The 18757-nt window shown below is 42.4% G+C and overlaps 1 protein-coding gene across 4 annotated transcripts in view; it reads right to left on the reverse strand.

Moving 5' to 3' along the window:
- Positions 1-200: 200 nt before the first annotated feature.
- SETD4 (SET domain containing 4) overlaps positions 201-18757 on the reverse strand; it is a 286569-nt gene continuing 268012 nt past the window's right edge. For 3 of the 4 annotated variants that reach the window (XM_070597432.1, XM_070597444.1, XM_070597433.1), the window contains one exon: positions 201-3484. The gene's annotated coding sequence lies outside the window, so the exon portion shown is untranslated. Of the gene's footprint in view, positions 3485-9067; positions 9597-18757 lie in introns of those variants that run through there. The other variant, XR_011533848.1, reaches the window with a different exon arrangement.

Below are 18757 nucleotides of genomic sequence, written 5' to 3' on the forward strand. Positions count from 1 at the left end.
GACTTCTTAGCTAAAATAATAAATTTGCTTAGAAGTGGAATTAATGCCCAATACTAAGATACATCTAGATAACTCATGTTGATAAAAATATCTTCCTCTAATTATTTTGTTTCCAATATAATCATCTCGTCTTCATTCCTCAAATCTTTAAACTGTTCTCTTCCTTTTCTCAGTAATATCACAGAAAAATCTATAGCACATTTTCATTAATCTAACAAATATTTTATTGAGCACTTACTGTGTACAGGCATTGGGATATAGTGGTGAATAAACATATTCTTGCTCCCATGGGGCTTACACTTTAACAGGGGAAACAGGCCATCCACAGGTTCTATATAAAATATAAAGCATCATCTCATTTAATTTTCACAACTCTCTCTGGTGGGTCTTATCGTTCCCATTTTACATATGAGGAAACTGAGGCTCAGAGAGGTTAAGTGGTTTGCCCAAGGACTCAGAAGAGTAAGTGGCAGATGCAGGATTCAAAGTCAGATATATCTTCTCCAAAGCACAGCTCTTAACACCTGTCCTGTCCAGCTACAAGCTTTCAACAGCAAAGCAGACAGCATGCACTGAGAGCTGATACGTGTGGGAGTAGGATGCCGGGCCATGGGGGATACAGCATCTGCCTGCCAGGATTAGTACATGAGGATTCCAGGCCCAAAAGCACACCCATCCACTCACCAGCATTCATTAAAAATAGTGAATTCTCCCAAATTCAACACCAACATTCTGGGGGGAAAAAATCATTCTTAAAACTTACAACTCAAAAAGTATAATAAGAGAGAAATTAACAAATCAACAAAAAGATTAACATCAAGAGGATCACCAACAGATCCTGCATCTCCCCATAGAGCGATGGATTTTGTGCGGCTTTCCCCTCCCCCATTTATTTAGAGTAATGATGAGGCCAATTACTGGAATTTTCAGGTGGGCAAATACAGCAACTGAAGTGGAGATCTGGCTTCTGCACCAAGAGTGAAAGGCTCAGTGATGCAGAACATAGATTGAGGAATGAGAAATTACAAAAGACGCCCCACTTGAACAGACGTAAAGTCAGCACTTCTGTGCATCACGTGCCTCTTGGGCAGGTATCCTAATTCAAGATTGCAGTTCCCAAGAACTGGAGTTGACATCAGAGGGGTAACCCCGCAGCACACACCCCCACGAGGCCCATTACTGGCAAACCTTTGTTCCCCACTTCTTGTCTGAGACACACTGTTTGCTTGGCAAAAGCCTGGGGATGTGAGAACCTCCTACAGCAAATGTTGATACAAAGAAAACGTCCTGAGTGACCAGTGGTATTTATCCAGGTATTATTTCCGCCACCTGCACTGAGTTTACCAAGTAGGTGGGGAGGGTCGCGCTCTTGCGGGCGTTCTGTTTGAGTTGCCGGGATACCACTTCTTACGTTCAACGGGAACATAAATCTAATTGTTCCTCTCTTCACTTAAGCCATAAGCATTCCAAATTAGATCATATCTCCGAACCACATGAATGAACCTTGTGCATTTGAACTCTCTGTGGCTTGCCAAAGCTGCCTTCTGAAACCAGCGGCAGCTGGCTTTACAATCCAGAAGAGGTTTCGGGGTCTCGTCAAACATGGCTGACGTTCAAGAATCTCTCCTCTTGGCAAGCGTCTGTTTGGGTGTTATCACTCCTAATTGCTGGTGATATTAAGGAGCAGATCTCTGAGGCCTGACTCCCTTTGTGCAGCCAAATTGCTGACGTATGTTAAAAACACCCTTATAAACTGCCATTTGCGGGCACAATTATCAGTGCCCTTTCATTTCAGGACATCTTGGCTTCCTCAGACCAAAAAGAAGAGGAAATTTGAAAAAAATAAGCCAAGAAAAGGACACAATCATAATTGCAATACTAGGAGTAAACTTTAAAGTTATAGCTACTATAGAATCTTTGGAAAATCTTAAGATTACTAAACATCATGGAAATTTTTAAGGTATCTTTTCATGAAATCAACTTTTTTTCTTTTGGCTATATTTCCATTTCATGACACTTATCACAAGTGTGATTCATGAATTATCTGCATCATTCTTTATTTAATGTCAGCCTCCCTGGTTATTCTGTTACTCCCTGAGGGAAGGACCCAAGATTGGTTTGTTTACATTCCCAATGCCCTGTATAGTGGCTGGCACACAGTAGGAATGCAAAAAAATGTCCATGCTATCTTTGCAATAGTACTGTGATTTCATTATCTCTCTGTGTCACCTGTTTCAAAAGCACTTTGCTTCTTTTCCTAGTTTTCATATTATGCTATAGTTATGCAAGATGTTACAGGCATAAAGGGTACATAGGAGCTCCCTGTGTATTTTATTTTTTTGCAACTTCCTCTGAATCTAAGATTATTCTTAGATTCTTAGAAGTCTTAGATTTCACCCAAACGGTGGGACTTCCATTTCAATCCTCTCACACTCACAGTGTCACATGCTCTTGGCTTCCTGGACTTCACCAGTGCGTTCTGTGTTCCACCAGCTCTGCTTCCAACAGTCTGACATCTGGACAACCTGAGAGCAGTTGGAAGCTCATCTCCATCTCCTTCCAACTGTTGTGAAAGCAGATCACTTTGTACAACAAAGCGAGAGACAGCCACCAAAATGCCAAGTACGATGGCAATTTTCATGAAATTTTTCCCTTTCTGTCTTCTCCACACAGAGACTACTGCAAAGTTGTCACATGGTAGTAATTTTCAAGAACTAGCTGGAATGCCAAGGGTCAGAGAGAGATGTTACATTGATGAGCCAACCATCCCCTCGAGATTGTTGGTTGGCGATAAAATCCAGGACATGTGTATCTAGGTTCCCAGTGGATGAACCACACTCTTAAGTATAATTTAGCCGCGTCCGTGGTAGCTTCACATTACACAAAGAATCAGGTCACCGCCGAGCTGCCAAGAAGAGCCTTGGAAAACTGTATAGAGTACATTAAAATCAACAGAAAGGCTTCCCATGTCACAATATTTGGATAACTTCTCACCCCTCCAAGCTCCCCCGAAAAAGCCACCCCTGGCTAAAGTTTGACACTACTGGCTTGAATCACAGAATCAGATTCAAACTTTTAAACAAACCACTGCACAGATATTAACTTCCCTGTGGGCCTGGGAACGCCATCTGGCCCTGCTGGATGTGAACAGAGATTCAGTATCTGGGGCAGAGCCGAGGCAAACCGCAGAGCGTTATCGGAAAGTGAGTTACCCGCTGCCCACATGAGCCCGGCGCTGAGCTCAGTTTCTGTGGTTCTTCATCCTCCTAATTGACGCCCTGCACCAGGAGAAAAAGTAAAAATAAGACATCTTGCCTTAACATTCACATCAGTCTCTGTGGGTCCAAAGACACAGGCTGTGCAGCTTTCCAACATCTTCCTGGGTCTAAAGCATCACCTTCAGTCGACTCTTGTAAAAGCAGATGGCAATCACAGAATTCAAGGGGCAGTGGCCTTGAGAGCCTCTCCAAACAGTGAGGCTGGGCTACCAAGAAAGAGAAAAAGAAATGAAAACCAATTTTCATTACCTCTTGGACAAAAGTGGGAGAGAGGGAAAGAGGGCCAGGAGGAGGAGACAGACATGATCTTCGTTATTAATAAGTTTTAACAACAGTATGATCAAGACGTATTCTCACACCAGGCAGCGAGTCCAGAGAGGGACAAACGGTCTATCCTCTCACAGGGTTTTTAGCAGAAAAGTAATGTCCATTTGGGTAGCACTTTGAAATAAAGTACTTTCACATACAGAAACTCGCTTAAACTCTGAGCAACCCTGAGCTATTACACCCACTTCATGAGTGAGGAAACTGAGACTTGAGGAGACATGGAACCAGCAATAAGTGGCAGAACCAGGATAACAGAGGGATGGATCAGCAGTTCCCTAGACAGACGAAAGAAGCAGGCGAGAATTCCCGTGCTATTCTTTGGGAAAAAAGAAATAAAGCATAGGCCCCAGATAGGGGTGGGGAGAGACTCACCTCCATCTTTGTGATGGGCCAAGGACTATGGAAACAGGACTTTGGGGTGTTATGTTTATTCTTATTCCGACAATTCAAAGAGAAGAATCCCTAAGCTGATAAATTCTCATTTCAAAGGTGAGTCATAGAACATTGTCTACAAAAAGAAATCCACCCAGAAATGTGAGATGAGAGAGTTATAAACCAAGGGCCCCAGCTGTTACTTGAATCGGTGGGTGCCTCAAATGGGACAGCAGCTTAAGCCAAAATATCAAAGGACTTTACAGGCAAGCAGCACACCTTGAAGTGACTCTGGAATACGACCCAGGCTGCAGATGGAGACTCGGGATCTCAAAGGCCAGGCCCCTAGTGGCAGCGGGAACTCAAGTCCACAACGCAAACCCCAAGACTCCTTCAACTTCAACCACAAGGAAAGGCAAGCAGAGCCACATCCTCTGGTGCTAGTAGGAAGGCCCTCTCCCCCAGGCTTCCCAGAGTGCCCACTTTCTAAAAACAAGTGCACAGTGCTAACAGACATGGCCTCAGGGGACGGGTCAGTAAGGAGAAGAGATGAAATGGTGCAGTGGAAGGAACATGGCGCTCTGGGCTGACCCGCACTCTGCCCCTCATAGTCTGTCTTTTCCATTTCACCAGTGGGAGTAAAATGCTGGGAGAGCTGGTGTGCAAACCCAGTCTTTGCCCACACCCTTTGCATACATAAAGGTAAAGCTTAGTTCCATGACTGTGGCAATAAGTCTGTTGTCAAGCTCAACCTGCAATTGCATTTTGGACCCTATGACGAGGAAACCCTTTTCCTCATCCTGCTGTGCAACCTGTAGCCACACTGGCATTCCTCCGGGCCACTGAGGAGGTCAGCACTCTGCTCATTTCAAGTGTACTAAATCCACTTGACCCTCCCCAATCTTGGGCCAGCACAACTGCGTTTCCCCTCCTGTTAGAGAGTTTGGGGGCCCATCACCCTTGGCGAGACTAAGCAGAGCAAAGAGTTCCCTCCCCAAGTGTTAGCATCCAAACTAAATCACAAGGCTAGGGAGAGGGGACTGGAGCAGTGACCCTAAAGAAGGCACAGCCACACAGCCAGCCTGGTCCCAGGGAGACCCCATGGAAGAGCCACCAACTAGCTGCTCCCCACTGCTCTGGGAGAGAGAAATGAGCATCTGTCTGGTTGGAGGCCCTCCAGGCACACACACAAACTCAGGACAGAGGCACTGGGGCAGCCCAGGACAGAACTCACCCCTCAAGAGACTTTGGATTATATTTCTTATATTTTAAAACACCAGAAATTTGCTCTAACTTTATGCTCTGTCAAATCACTTAACCTCCCTCTATTTTCCAAGCTTTCTCTTCAGAAGGTTTATGCCGGTTTTCTCTTTTCACTCTAGAAGTTATAACAGGTTAAGCCCATTTTGTTGTCCTTTCATTTTATTTTTTAATTGTGGTAAAATACACATAACATGAAATTTACCATCTTAACCACTTTTAAGTGTACAGTTGAGTGGCATTAAGTACATTCACGCTGCTGTGTAACCATCACCACCATCCATCCCTGGAACTTTTCCATCACCTCAAACAAAAGTCCATATCCATTAAACAGCAACTGCCCATTCCCCCTCCCCGAGCCCCTGGCAGCCATCATTCTACTTTCTGTCTCTAGGAATTTGACTGCTCTAGGCCCCTCATCTAAGTGGAATCATCCAGTATTTGCCCTTACGTGTCCGGCTTATTTCACTCAGCATAATGTCCTCAAGGTTCATCCATGTTGTAGCAGGTGTCAGAATTTCCTTCCTTCTTTCTCAAGCCTGAATAATATTCCATTGTACGGATATATCACCTTTTGTTTATCCACTCAGCTATCAATGGACACTTGGGCCGCCTCTGCGTCGTGGCTTTTGTGAGTGATGCTGCTATGAACGTGGGTGTACAAATTTCTGTTAGAGTTTGTTGCCCTGTTTTACAGTTGCCCACACTGAGGTAAATAGAAGTGAACAGTGCATCACAAAAGACTGTCGTTGTTCTACTGTGATTCCCAAGCCCACCTGAAGCTTTGGGTCCAGGGCTCTGTCTCAGTGACTTCTGAAGCCCCCTCTGCTGTTCAGTGCGGCCCAGACATGACCCCCAAATCTGACTACAATGCCCAAGCCATCTCACACCCCAACTCTCACACACTTCAACTCTCACATACCTCAGTTCTCATATACACCCCTACTCTCACACACACCCCAATTCTCATATCCCCTAACTCTCACAAACCTCAACTCTCGTACACCTCAACTTTACACACACTCCAACTCTCACAAATCCCAACTCTCACACACCCCAACTTCACACACAACCCAACCTCACACTCACCCCAACTCTCACATACAAACCCCAACTCTCACATACCCCAATTCTCACACACCCCAACTCTTACACACCTCAGCTCTCAGAAACCTTAACTCTCACACATGCCCCAAATCTCACACACACCCCAACTCTCACACACCCCAACTTACACACACCCCAACTCTTGCACACCCCAACTCTCACACATCCCAACTTTCACACAACCCAACTCTCATATACCTCAAGTCTCACACACACCCCGCTCTCACACATCCCAACTCTCACACACCCCAACTTCACACACAGCCCAACTCTCACACACAAACCCCAACTATAACATACCCCAATTCTCACACACCCCAACTCTCACACACCAAAGCTCTCACACACACCCCAACTCTCACACACCCCAACTCTCACACACACCCCAACTCTCCTACACCCCCAACTCTCACACACCCCAACTTGCGCACACCCCAAATCTCACATATCCCAACTCTCACACACCCCAACTCTCACTCACTCCAACTCTCTGATCCACTGATCAGAGGCCCCGTTGTCTCTGGGGACTCCATAGAGCAGCCTCCTGCCTACATACATGAACTGCAGCCCCTCCTAGCCTCAGGACATAATTCATGCAACCCCAGCATTTCCATTCCTGTCCCCAACCCTCTCTATACGAGACTGTATACTTTAAAAACAAAATGCCTCCTGCTTCTGCCATGTGGGCAAGGGCAGCTCCAGGTCTCCAGGACACAAAGCTCTGTTCTCCCCTTGGACATCGGTAGCGGGAAAAAATCTCAGTAAATTATCCTGTGCCATAAGGGTTTTGGCGTACTTTCTAACTCTGGTTTCTTTGGTCCTATTTTTATTACATTATGTTCATTTTGCATCCAAAGAGGAGAATCGATTAGAAAAACATATTTTAAATATCCTCATAAGATTTTCCTGCTGTCGTTGGGGCACAGATGTTACAGAAAGAATATGGAGAGAGCTTTTAAGGAAAGAAAATGTCTAGAAGCTATTCTGCAGATTAGACAGAAACAGGCTGTGCAAGTCTCATTCACAACTGTATCCCCAGCGAAGACTGCTAGTATATAACTGGTGCCTAATAAATAACTATTGAATGAGTAAACGAATGAATGTTTGAAGTCAATGGAAGGATGAAGGGAGAGAATAGAGGCCCCCCTGAGCACCCATCTTGACCTTGAATCAGCCAGGGTCAAGTGCTGCTTAGGAGAGGGAGCTTCAGGGAAAACTCAAAGTCGAGTCCATGACTGTTTGCTCCTGGCTCACCATAAGAGCTTGGGCCAAGGTGAAATTCACAGGCAGAGGACTCCCTGTGCACCTGCCTGGCTCATGGAACTTACCCAGCATTCCTCTAAGCGGCGGTCGCATGAAATGCAAGGACAAAGGCAATGAGAATCACGCAGATGCTCCAGTCTTTCTGGGTTCTCTTGACAATGGGATACCTTTGGCAACCAGAGCGGGAAATTGCCACAGACTTCAATCTGCTCACCTTCCTGCTTCTGAGCTCCAGCCCCTTGGGGAGGTGGACTCACCATTCACTGCACCGGTAGTAACCTACCCTTCACCTTCAACCTCAGGCGGTTCGAGTATCTGATAGTCAAAGTAGGAGGAAGGATGTTTTCCTGCCCCTTTTCAGGAACAAAAGGGAAGAAAGTTCCTTCTGCCGACAATATATACATAGTGAGTGGCTTTGCCAAGCCTGTGAATAGTGACAGCTACAGATTTGTACAAGACGCACAAGACGAAATGACCCAGCTATAACAAGACTAGGTCTGCTTCTCAGCAGGGTACTGAGGAAGAAAATCAAGTCACCGATCAAGTTACTGATGAAGAAACCTGATCAGAAACAATGGAAAAGATACCCTTTTGGCCATCTCCATTAGGTGGGTCCACAGTTTTTGTCATTTGAACCAGTGCATTCAGTTGTATCTCAAAAGACCCCTGGTTCTGGATCTCGTGTGCTTGAACTTGAAAGAAGAAGACTGGAAACCATCCTACCAGGAACAAGAAGGACAAGTACCATATGAGGCTTGTCACATTTGAGGCTTGGAGCACCATACTGTCAACTCACCTCTTGTAGAAAGGTTTGCTCTTGGTTTATTTCAAACACTAGGGCAACTGCAGAAATAGTTACATGTAGCAAATATGCTACTTCCCACTTCCAGTGACCTCTTCACAGCAACTGAGACCCAGGAAAGTCTGTCACTTAGGCCCATAAAGAAAAGAAAGGCACATCAACATTGACGTTTTTTGGTGAGCCAAGATGAAGTCGTCCTAGAGTTTGCTGGTTCCATCTCACCCGGCTACTTTACACCAACATGGCTGTGGTTTGGTCTTCAAACAAGTTGAAAGATAGGAAAATACGCTTCCTCCCCAGTTACATATGACTGCCTTCAGCATTGTGTTTTGTGAGTGCCAGAAGTATAGCAGAAAGCCACAATTCACCCACACTCAACCACAGAATGCCCATCTAGAATAAACCAGAATTGAAGCAGAGGATCCCATCCAAAGCATAAAATCAAATTTGATTTAAAGGTGATACGGTCAGCCCTTTCTAACCACCTATCTTTTTGCAGTGGGAAATGTGAGATTAGGGAAATTAGACCAGTAATTCAAACCACCATAAAACACAACCGGACATCACAAAGGATGTCTCAAAAATACTAGAAACAAAAATTCTAGAATGAATTGATAGACTCACTGTCCAATTCAATAGTCACTAGCCACACATAGCTATTTAAACTTAATTTTTAATTATTAAAAGGAAATAAAATTTAAAATTCAGCTCCTCAGTCATACTAACCACACATTTCAAGCGCTCAATAGCCACATGTGGTTAGTGGCTGCCATATTGAACAGCACAGATTAAAACATTTCCATCATCACAAAAGTTCTATTAGACAGCACAGGACTAAATACTAAGAAAGAAAGAAGGAAAGGAAGTTAAAAAGAAATGAAAGGGTTACTTTAAAAAGATTCAGAAACCTAAGTATCCACCATGCATCCTTCTAGGAGCTTCCAGAAGGTGTACTCAAACACAATGAACCCGTAGATAACTTCATATGAGAGCTTAGGACTACATAGACCAATGTTGTTCCATAAAAAGTTAGTAATAGAACATGTCCAATGAGTAATTATTTTTGTAATTGTCATAGTTTTTTAAATAAACTGAAAACAACCCTTTCAACAAAAGTTTGGCTTGCTGCTTCACGCTCATTTTGGCAATCCATTCTCCTGATTTCTTGTGGAATGATTTCGATCTTCCTGGAAGGAAACAGAAAAACATCCACTTCAAGCACTTTTAGGATATATTTATTTATTGCCTCTCTTCTTTCCATAAACATTCATCATAGATTAAATTACTTTTTTTTTATTTTAGGAATTTTCTTAGCACAAGCATTTGCCCAGGATCACACCAAATTTGGATGCTAACTCTGGAACAGGAGAGATAGTCTTAGTCAAGGTTCTTTGCATAACAAGTAACGGAAACCAATTTGGGCTACTGTGATGAGAAAAGGAAATTTTTAAGATAATTCTAGGGTACCTGGTGAAGCCTGAAGATAATGAGGTCTCATGAGGGACTTAAGGACCTGGCAATCCACCAGTTCTCTCTGCCTCTCCTTTCTGCTTCTCTTTGTCCAACTAGTTAATTCTTTGCTCTCTTCCCAACTTCATTCTCTGCTTCACTTCTCACAGGGTGGAAGATGGCCATACCTCAGCTCTAAGGAATATATGTGGCCACCCTATGACTCTTGGATTTTCACGTGTCCCTTGGTACTCACAATTAATTCCAAGTGCCCAAGAGAGCTAATTGGCCCAGCTTGTCTTTCAATGCTCCAAATAACCATGGAGGGAGTGTGGAACCATCTAGAATAAGCATGTGAGCAGCAGCTACTGAGATACAGGAGAGGAAGGAACACACACTTCTCAGAGAGAGGAAGTCATCACCCTCTGGAAAGTGATATCAAGGGTGTAAGGAAAGAAAATCTAAGTTTGAGAAACTAAAGCGCCATGTAATAGAGATATTCCAGTACCTCCAAATATTACAATACAGGGTGTCCATAAAATCTGGAAACGTAGGTAATAGTATTTTACTTTTTAACAGATGAAAGATGTCCTTGACAACAAGCGTACTCATTCCCCTGTTTTCAGATGTTATGGACAGACTTTAAATGACGTGCTTCTTCGGGAATCTGACGTTCATTACTATATTACTCAAAGAAGGCAAATCTTTGAGAAGGATATTAAAGTTTTAGCAGGCAGATTTTTTCCAATATACTTGAAAAGCTGAGATAATTTTTATGCTTAAATTCCTGAATATGCATACTTTCTTTACAATAAACGTAGGCTAAATTAAAGGAAGTATAGTCGTTTTTCACAATTTACGTAGGCGTTTCTGTAATAGCCTTCATTTCAGAGACACTCTCTTAAGCTAATTTTGTTACCGATTATCTCCCTACCTGTTTTCTCAGAGATAGTAAATACTGATGCTCTTTGAAAGGTACTAAAGCAAAACAATAATAAAAACCAAGTTACCAACTTTATTTTTTGCTGTGAAAAATTAAAACAGTGAAAGCTTAGAGGTCACTCATTGCAGCTCATTTTTTTTTTTTTGGCAAACATTAACACTGTATTTTAATTTTTAATAACGTTTGCTCAAATTTTTCATATTAAAAATTCATTTCTAAAGGAATACTTTTCCTTGTATGGAGAAAAGGAATTTATTTCCATTCGGATCTTCTTACTGGGTAAGTTTTTTTTTCCCTGGAGTTTCCAGCATAAAATAAAGATCAAGTCATTTAAACCGAACTGGGCCAGCTTTACTTATCATTTGGCCCAGAACAGCCAACGAAGTAGGTGACAAGATAAACCTTTGCTTTTCTCTTTTCAGGTCTCATGGCCCAGTCTTCAAGATCTCCAGCAATTACCCAATTTTCCCTCCGTTCATGGCTAATAGGGTAACAGGGAAAAAACACAGGCTTTGAAGTCAAACACTATCAATAAGCTATATGATTTTGAGCAAATTAATCACATAGAGCCTGTTTCCTCATTGGAAAATGGGGTTAATAATGGAAATCTCACAGGCTTGTGGTGAAGATTAAATGAGTCAGTGTGTGTAAAGCACCTAAGCTAGTCCTCAGCACACAATAATTATATCTATGTTAGCATTAGAGTTATTATTATTGTTGTCTTTCTCTCAATGGCAGAGCTTTTGATATATGCTGCAGTCCTGAGAATGACTTTCTCTAGCCCGTCCTCTGATCTGCCCAGTGAGCAACTCAGCTGGACACATAGTCTAACAGTCCAAGGTCTCTTCCAGCCTCACTTCCAGCCCTGGGGTGCAGTTCAATCCAGACATTGAAACAAAGGAACAGCAAGACATAAGTTGATTCTTTGAAATGGCTAGTAATATTGATAAACCTCTGTAAGTCTGATGGAAGAAAAGCAAGAAGGCACAAATAAAAAGGACTAGGAATGAAAAATAAAAATGTAATATAGATGCACAAATTAAAGAAAGAGAATGTGACGAACAATTTCTGTCAATAATTTGAGAACTTAATCGAAATAGATAAATACCTAGAAAAATATTAATTGTCAAAAATGACTAGAAAAGAAATAGAAAATCTAAATGGTCTTATAAACATTTATAAAATTTAATCACTAATTTAAAATCTTTCCTCAGCTGGATGATAAATACATGGGTTTTATTATACTATTCTCTCCACTTTTTGTTATGGAAAATTTCAACTATTTGCAAAAGTAAAAATAATAATAATAATTTCTCACAAAGAAATGTTTTTGCAGGTAAGATTTCTTTTTTCAAGATTGGCACCTGAGCTAAAATCTGTTGCCAGTCTTTTTTGTTTTTTCATTCTCTTCTCCCCAAAGAACCCCAGTACATAGTTGTATGTTCTACATGTAGGTTCTTCTGGTTGTGCTATGTGGGACGCCACCTCAGCATGGCTTGATGAGCAGTGCCATGTCCGCAGTCAGGATCCGAACCCGGCGAAACCCTGGGTCGCTGAAGCCAAGTGCACGAACTCAACCACTCGGCCATGAGGCCGGCCCCTGAAGGTAAGTTTTATTAAACGTTCCAGGAAGAGAGATTTCAACCTCTCATAAAATTTTTCAGATACTGTAAAAAGAGGAAATAGTACCAATCATTTTTTATGCTGATGTAATCTTGATGCCAAAAGCAGACAAGGATGAGATAAGAAATGAAATTTTAGGCCAGAGGAGCTATATTGGGTACCCAGATGTGTCCATGTGGAAGTTGAACTCCATGGTGACTTTGTCCTTCAACTAAAAGAAAAGTCATATTTTACATAGAAAGTTTTATCATCCATCCCCCTTTACATTGTAATTTATCTTAATTAAACTCCAATCCTTCCATTAGCACCTGATAAATCACTTGCAGGGTGGTGTTGTAGATGGAAGTGAGGAATAAGGCTGTCCTACACCCACTGCCCTGGCACCCAGAGACCCAGAGAGCACAGGAGGGTCCTCTAGCCCACGTGTGCCAGGCGGAAACCCTAATGAGAGTGAGCACTGAGGATGCAGGTGACTCCTAATGGCTTTGCTGCTGTTCAGCTCCCATCTCCAGGTGACTATTCAAAGAAATGATTTGGTCTGATCGAATCTCACGAATCAGCCAGGGTTCAGAACAGCTGATGTCTTTGCCCACTCCTCTCTGCCCGCTCCCCAAAAGTGTTACATCAGAAACATCAGAGTTTCAGAGAGATTGACTACTTTACTCCTACGCCCCTCCTGCCAGCAGCATGGCCTCATTCATAGCATTAGCCCAACTATACATTATCTTGCTAAGTGAGACCAATTTTAACTACCTCAGGCACTAAAACATTCTTGCAGTCCTCAGTTTCTCATTTTTCAAGGCTAGATCACTGCAAACAGACCCATCTAAGTAGGGATGGGAATGAAGTATTCAAGGGGCTGTGAGATTATCAGCCTGATTGATCTGGAGAGTTAAAGGGTAAGTTTGGTTATACCAAGCTAGACCAAGATGAGTGTTTATTTGTTTGCATAGGCCGAGGTTTTTTCCAGCATTTTATTTTTTAGTAACAGTGCCATTTTGATGAATAAAACTTTATGGTCATCTTCAATATAAAAAAAATCCATCAAATCGGAGCTGGTCTTGTTATGGTAGGAGGATGGAGACTTAGAGATTCATGCACTTGACCTTCTCTTATCTTCTGGGTCAACCCCTCCAGATCCTAGACCCCAGCCCTCAGCACTGTGGGCCCTGGGCACATGGCTTAAAATCCATTGCCATGGGCCCTAAATTTCCATTTAAAACATTTCATGGTGGCCAGAAGCCTCCCAGAATTTACTTGAATATCTGTTGAGCCTGGGGTCAGGTAGAACAGGGCCAAGTAGAGGAAATTGATAGAAGGTAGGAATAGGGAAGATAACGGAGGTTCCTGGGAAAGACCCTACTGTGCTGGATAAAAGGACTGGATCTGATGGGCCAACCTCACCAACAGGACCTAAAGGATAGAGGGGAATGGTGATGCCAGGTATGACAAATGCCTCTGCCTAGAGGCTGCCCCAAACTCAACCATATTGATAGTGTATACATGACTTGGGAAAGAAAAGGGTGTGGAATATGAACAATTAAGAAAGCTCTAAGTCTTAGAGGAGCCATCACCCAGCATCTCCTCAGAGGGACCCCTTCTACAAGAACAGATATAGGAAAGGTATTTCTCTACCAGCAAGAGTGAGGGGTAAGCCGCTGGACACCAGGAGGTAATAAACATTGCCTTCTTCCCCTACTCTCACTCCCCACCCCCAAGCAAATATCAGCAGCCTGAAGGAGTCTTAGAGCTCCAAAAGCAAAAGCAAGCTCTCCCTACAAGTCCAATACAGAAAACTACAGAACATCACACTGATTGGCCCTGCTTGTGTCACATGACAACTCCTGGGACCAATCACCATATTAGAAGGATGTGTTACAGTGAGTGGCACACCCCTGGGTCAGGTGTCCATTGGGCTAGCCAACCCCCACAACCATATGTGATGGGGGAGGAGTGTCAGGACCCAGAGGTGAAGAGAAGTGTTGTTGCCAGAGGGAGGGGCGCTAAATAGACCAAAACAGTAGATATCTACCACAGACTCCTAGCTTGAGAAATTTCTAGACTATTACCTAAAAGTGTTCAAGAAGGTTTAAATACGCTGAAATCATTTTAGAGAGTGGTAGCTAAAAAAGAAGATGCAAAGATGAGAATTTAAGAAGGTAACTGTGGCATCCAAGAGGATAATAAGGAAAAATATCAAGCGCTAAGAGAACCAAAGATAGACATACAGGAATGAAGAAGAAAAAAGAATAAACTAAAGAGCAACGAAAGCTACCATGTAGTGATGCCTCCTAGCGCTACATATGTTATTTCATTTTATCTTCCTAAATAGCCCTGGATGATAGATCATCATCCCCCAATAAGAGCTGAGAAATCTGGGTTTCATAGAGTCAAATAAACCAAAGTCATTCAGCTACTTATGAAGCAGAATTGGAAATCAAATCTAGCTTTGAAGGACCTCAAAAGCTCTCCCACCTAACTTCACGTCTCTCTGCTCCCTCACCCCAACCCTCTGCCCCCTCTTACAACATCCTGTCTGCCACATTCTGCAGAGTTTTAAAAACAAATCATGAGGATTGGGAGCTGGTGCAAACATTTTTGAAAGTACAATAATAGCCATAGTAGAGGTTAGCACATAAGAATTCAGTAACTACTTAGAGCATAACTAGAATGGAGAGAGGAGAAGCGGAAAATCAAGAACATGTAAAGGAGACTTCTCAGATGTTAACACTGAAAGCATCTCTGGGCTCCTGTTAAAGCTGCACCTTCTGGGTCCTCATCGCCAGAGATTAAGATTCTTTGGTTGGGGTGAAGCCCAAGAATGGTAGCTTCAACAAGCACCAGCGATTCCGAGCTAGGCCGTTGGCAGATCAGCGTTCAGAAACACTGGTGAGAAACCAGGGAGAATTAGTGATAGCAGAGTGTGATAAAAATAGGAGAAAGATGCATGTGTTCTAATACTGTAAGAACTGGAAAAGAGGAAAAAGAAAAGTGTCAAAGGAAACCGCTGAATCTATTTATCTGCTTTTGAAGATGGATATAGTCTTTGTCCCAGAAAGAGAACATTCTGGAAGAGCTAGGCTATTGGTAAAGGGAAGGGGGAAGAGGGGTGCCTCCTGCACCACTAAGTGGCAAAGTACCAAAGCTAAGGCTTAAAATAATTATTAATACTTGATCTAAGGTTATAAAAGAGTAAGGAAAGAAAATAAGAAGAAAGAATGCACTAAGTCAATGTTATTGATTTACACTCTGAAAGAAATGCCAGAACTATTATTTAGATGTCAAAATAACTCCAAGAAGAGTACAAGGCTGTTTTGATCATTTGAAACCAAATACCTGCCTTCTTTGAGATGCTTTCAGACATCGAGCCTCCTTAAATACCGCTGCAATGCTCTGAACAGATCATATTTCCCTTCAAAGGTTATACCATGTTAAATTATGTGCAATTTCAAAAAGAACAAGTCGTTGCCCTACTTTGAGAACCCTTCTCTTAAAAGCATGTTTTGACTAAGATTAATTCATAGCCCAAGGAGATTTGGGGAAAGGAAAAAGCTTTGAAATTGCAAGTAAAAATAACTAAGGATTCCGGTCGCTTCTTAAATATCAAGTGACACTGTTTTGGGAATAGAACCAGATTTGCACAGAGGTGCAGGTAAATGGACTGACTGTGGGATTTGCAGTATCCAGTAGACACTTCAGGGGAAAATAATCTAGCTGGACGCCACAGTGATGGAGCAGCATTAATGGGAGCCCAACATGGGGCAATTTGCTGAGCCTCTAAGCAGTTCCTCAAATGAGAAGCAGTAAAGTAGGAAAAATGAGGGCAGAGATGCTTATTTACCTCACAGGAGTGTTGTGAGGCTAATTAGCCAATGCTCCTGAAGCACTTGAGAACACCAGCAAGATGGCTCGGGGCGTTCGACTTTAGTTTTCTGTAAAACATGCTCCACGCTCGTGCCCCATGGATAACTGCATATTGACTGCTCCCATCACAATAGCCATAGACACGTGCATCTATTTCTATACTAAATAAGACCCTTTACGTACTTAGTAAGATTTTTCAGTGATAATTTATCACTTGTGCTTCCTTTTTTAAAAGCAAACAATAAAGCACCTCCTTGTGCTTTTGTTTATGTTTTCTTTATGTAGGCTAGGAATCTCTTCATCGGTCATTTACATAACACTTGCTTGACCAAATCAATATAACTGGTTAGTAACTGAAGGAGCCCCAGGAGAGCCTATGAGCAGACAGTACCAGGGTTTATTCTCCCACCTAAGGAAGAAAAACTTCTTTATACGTCTCAGCTTATTCATACAGTCACCTTGGTCATTCCATTTCCAGAATTTTTTGATTATTCAAGATGTGAATGGGAGGAAAAGATGTTTTCCATAGGATAGGGAATCAAGTACCTGCATTGTGGCTTTGAGCTGTTGGGGCATTTCCCTAGCCTTTGGACTCCAGCCCAATACTTATTTCCTTAGAGAGAGGGTCTATTAATCTGCTAGGGCTGCCATAACACCGTCTGGGTAGCTTAAAGAATATACTTATCTTCTCACAGTTCTGGAGGCTGGAAGTCCATGATCAAGGTGTCAGCAGGTTTGGTTTCTCCTGAGGCCTCTCTGCTTGGCTTGCAGATGGCCATCTTCTTGCTGGGTCCTCACATGGCCTTTCCTCTCTGTATGCACATCCATAGTGTCTTTTCTTCTTCTTACAGGGAAACCAGTCCAATGGATTAGGGCCCCACTCTCATGACTTCATTATATTAGTCAGAGTTCTCCAGAGAAACAAAACCAATAGGATATAAGAGGAGACTTGCTATAGGAATTGGCTCATGTGGTCCTGGAGGCCAGAAAGTTCCACAATCTGCCTCTAGAGAACAGGGAAATCTAGTGGTGTAATTCAGTCCCAGTTCAAAGGCCTGAGAATCAGGGGGCTGATGATATAAGTCCTGATCTGAGTCCAAAAGCCCCAAAACCAGGAGCGCCAACATTCATGGGCAGGAGAAGATGGATGTCCCAGCTCAAGCAGAGAGAGTGAATTTGCACTTCCTCCGCCATTTTGTTTTCTTCAGGCTCTCAATGAATTGCATGGTACCCACCCACACTGGGGAGAGCCATCTGCTTTATGCAGTTTACCAATTCAAATGCTAATCTTTTCCAGAAACTCTCTCAGACACATTCAGAAATGATGTTTTACCAACTATTTCAGCATCCCTTAGCCCAGACAAGTTGACATATACAATTAGCCATCACATTCATTTAAGCTTAATTATCTCCTTAAAGGCCATATCTCCAAATACAGTGACATTGAGGATTAGTGCTTCAACATATGAAGTTAGGGGAAACATAATTCAGTCCATAACAGAGGGTATACCAGAAACACTGACAGAACCAATTATTGAAATCCTGTAGAGTAGTAGAGAAGTTGAAGGTATTACTCTATTTTAACTTCACCCGTAACACCATTAATGTACAAATACCATGGTTTAAATCATACCTCTGAAGTAAATTGACTATGTATACAATAAAAGCACTGTATTTGTGGGAAGGGATTAGTTCTATTTCTAATTCCTATTTTTAATATAATTTAAAGGGGCTTCCACTCAACCGGAAAACATTCATTTCATTTCATTTCATTGGACATTCATTTCAGATCCAAACGATAAAGTATGTCAAAACACATATCTTAGAAACCAGCTGTATTTGGCTTCTCATGGGGAAAAAGTGTGGATACAGCATTTAATAAATAAGAGGCAAGTACTTTTTACCCAATATCGTTATGATCTGAAGAACTGCTGCTGTTAAACTTAAGAACAGTCACTATTTCAATAAACAGTGAGACACAATCCAGAAAGCACTCAATCCAAGGTGTATAGAATCTAGGCAAATCCTCAAATGTGACTGGCCAATGAGGGGGTTATGGTTTCTGGCGCCAAATCGCTATTGGCCTGTGGTACTTATTTTTCTCCATCAAGATGCATGCCTACACAACTCCAAGAGGATTAACAAATATCTGTTCTGCAACAGGATAATGTAGCCAAGGGGCAGTTTATAACATGGGATCATTTCATGGAGGGGTAAGGTCTTGGAAGCAACCCTAGGTTATATCAAGCAGCATCTTAAAACAGACTTAACCAAGACCCACAGATAGATTTTTCTGAACCTCAAAGTACCCAACCTTTTCTGGCAGCTCATGATATTTCTGTCTGCTGCCCCGCACGTAACACCAATAAAGTAAAATGTGCTGATGCCTTCTTAGCATAACCAATACTGTTAGCTTCAATTTCCCGTTTATCTTTTCGTTCTTTATTTTCTCCTTGCTTCCAGCATTGG

The sequence above is a fragment of the Equus przewalskii genome, chromosome 27 (genome assembly GCF_037783145.1).
Source record: "Equus przewalskii isolate Varuska chromosome 27, EquPr2, whole genome shotgun sequence".
Lineage (NCBI taxonomy): Eukaryota > Metazoa > Chordata > Mammalia > Perissodactyla > Equidae > Equus > Equus przewalskii.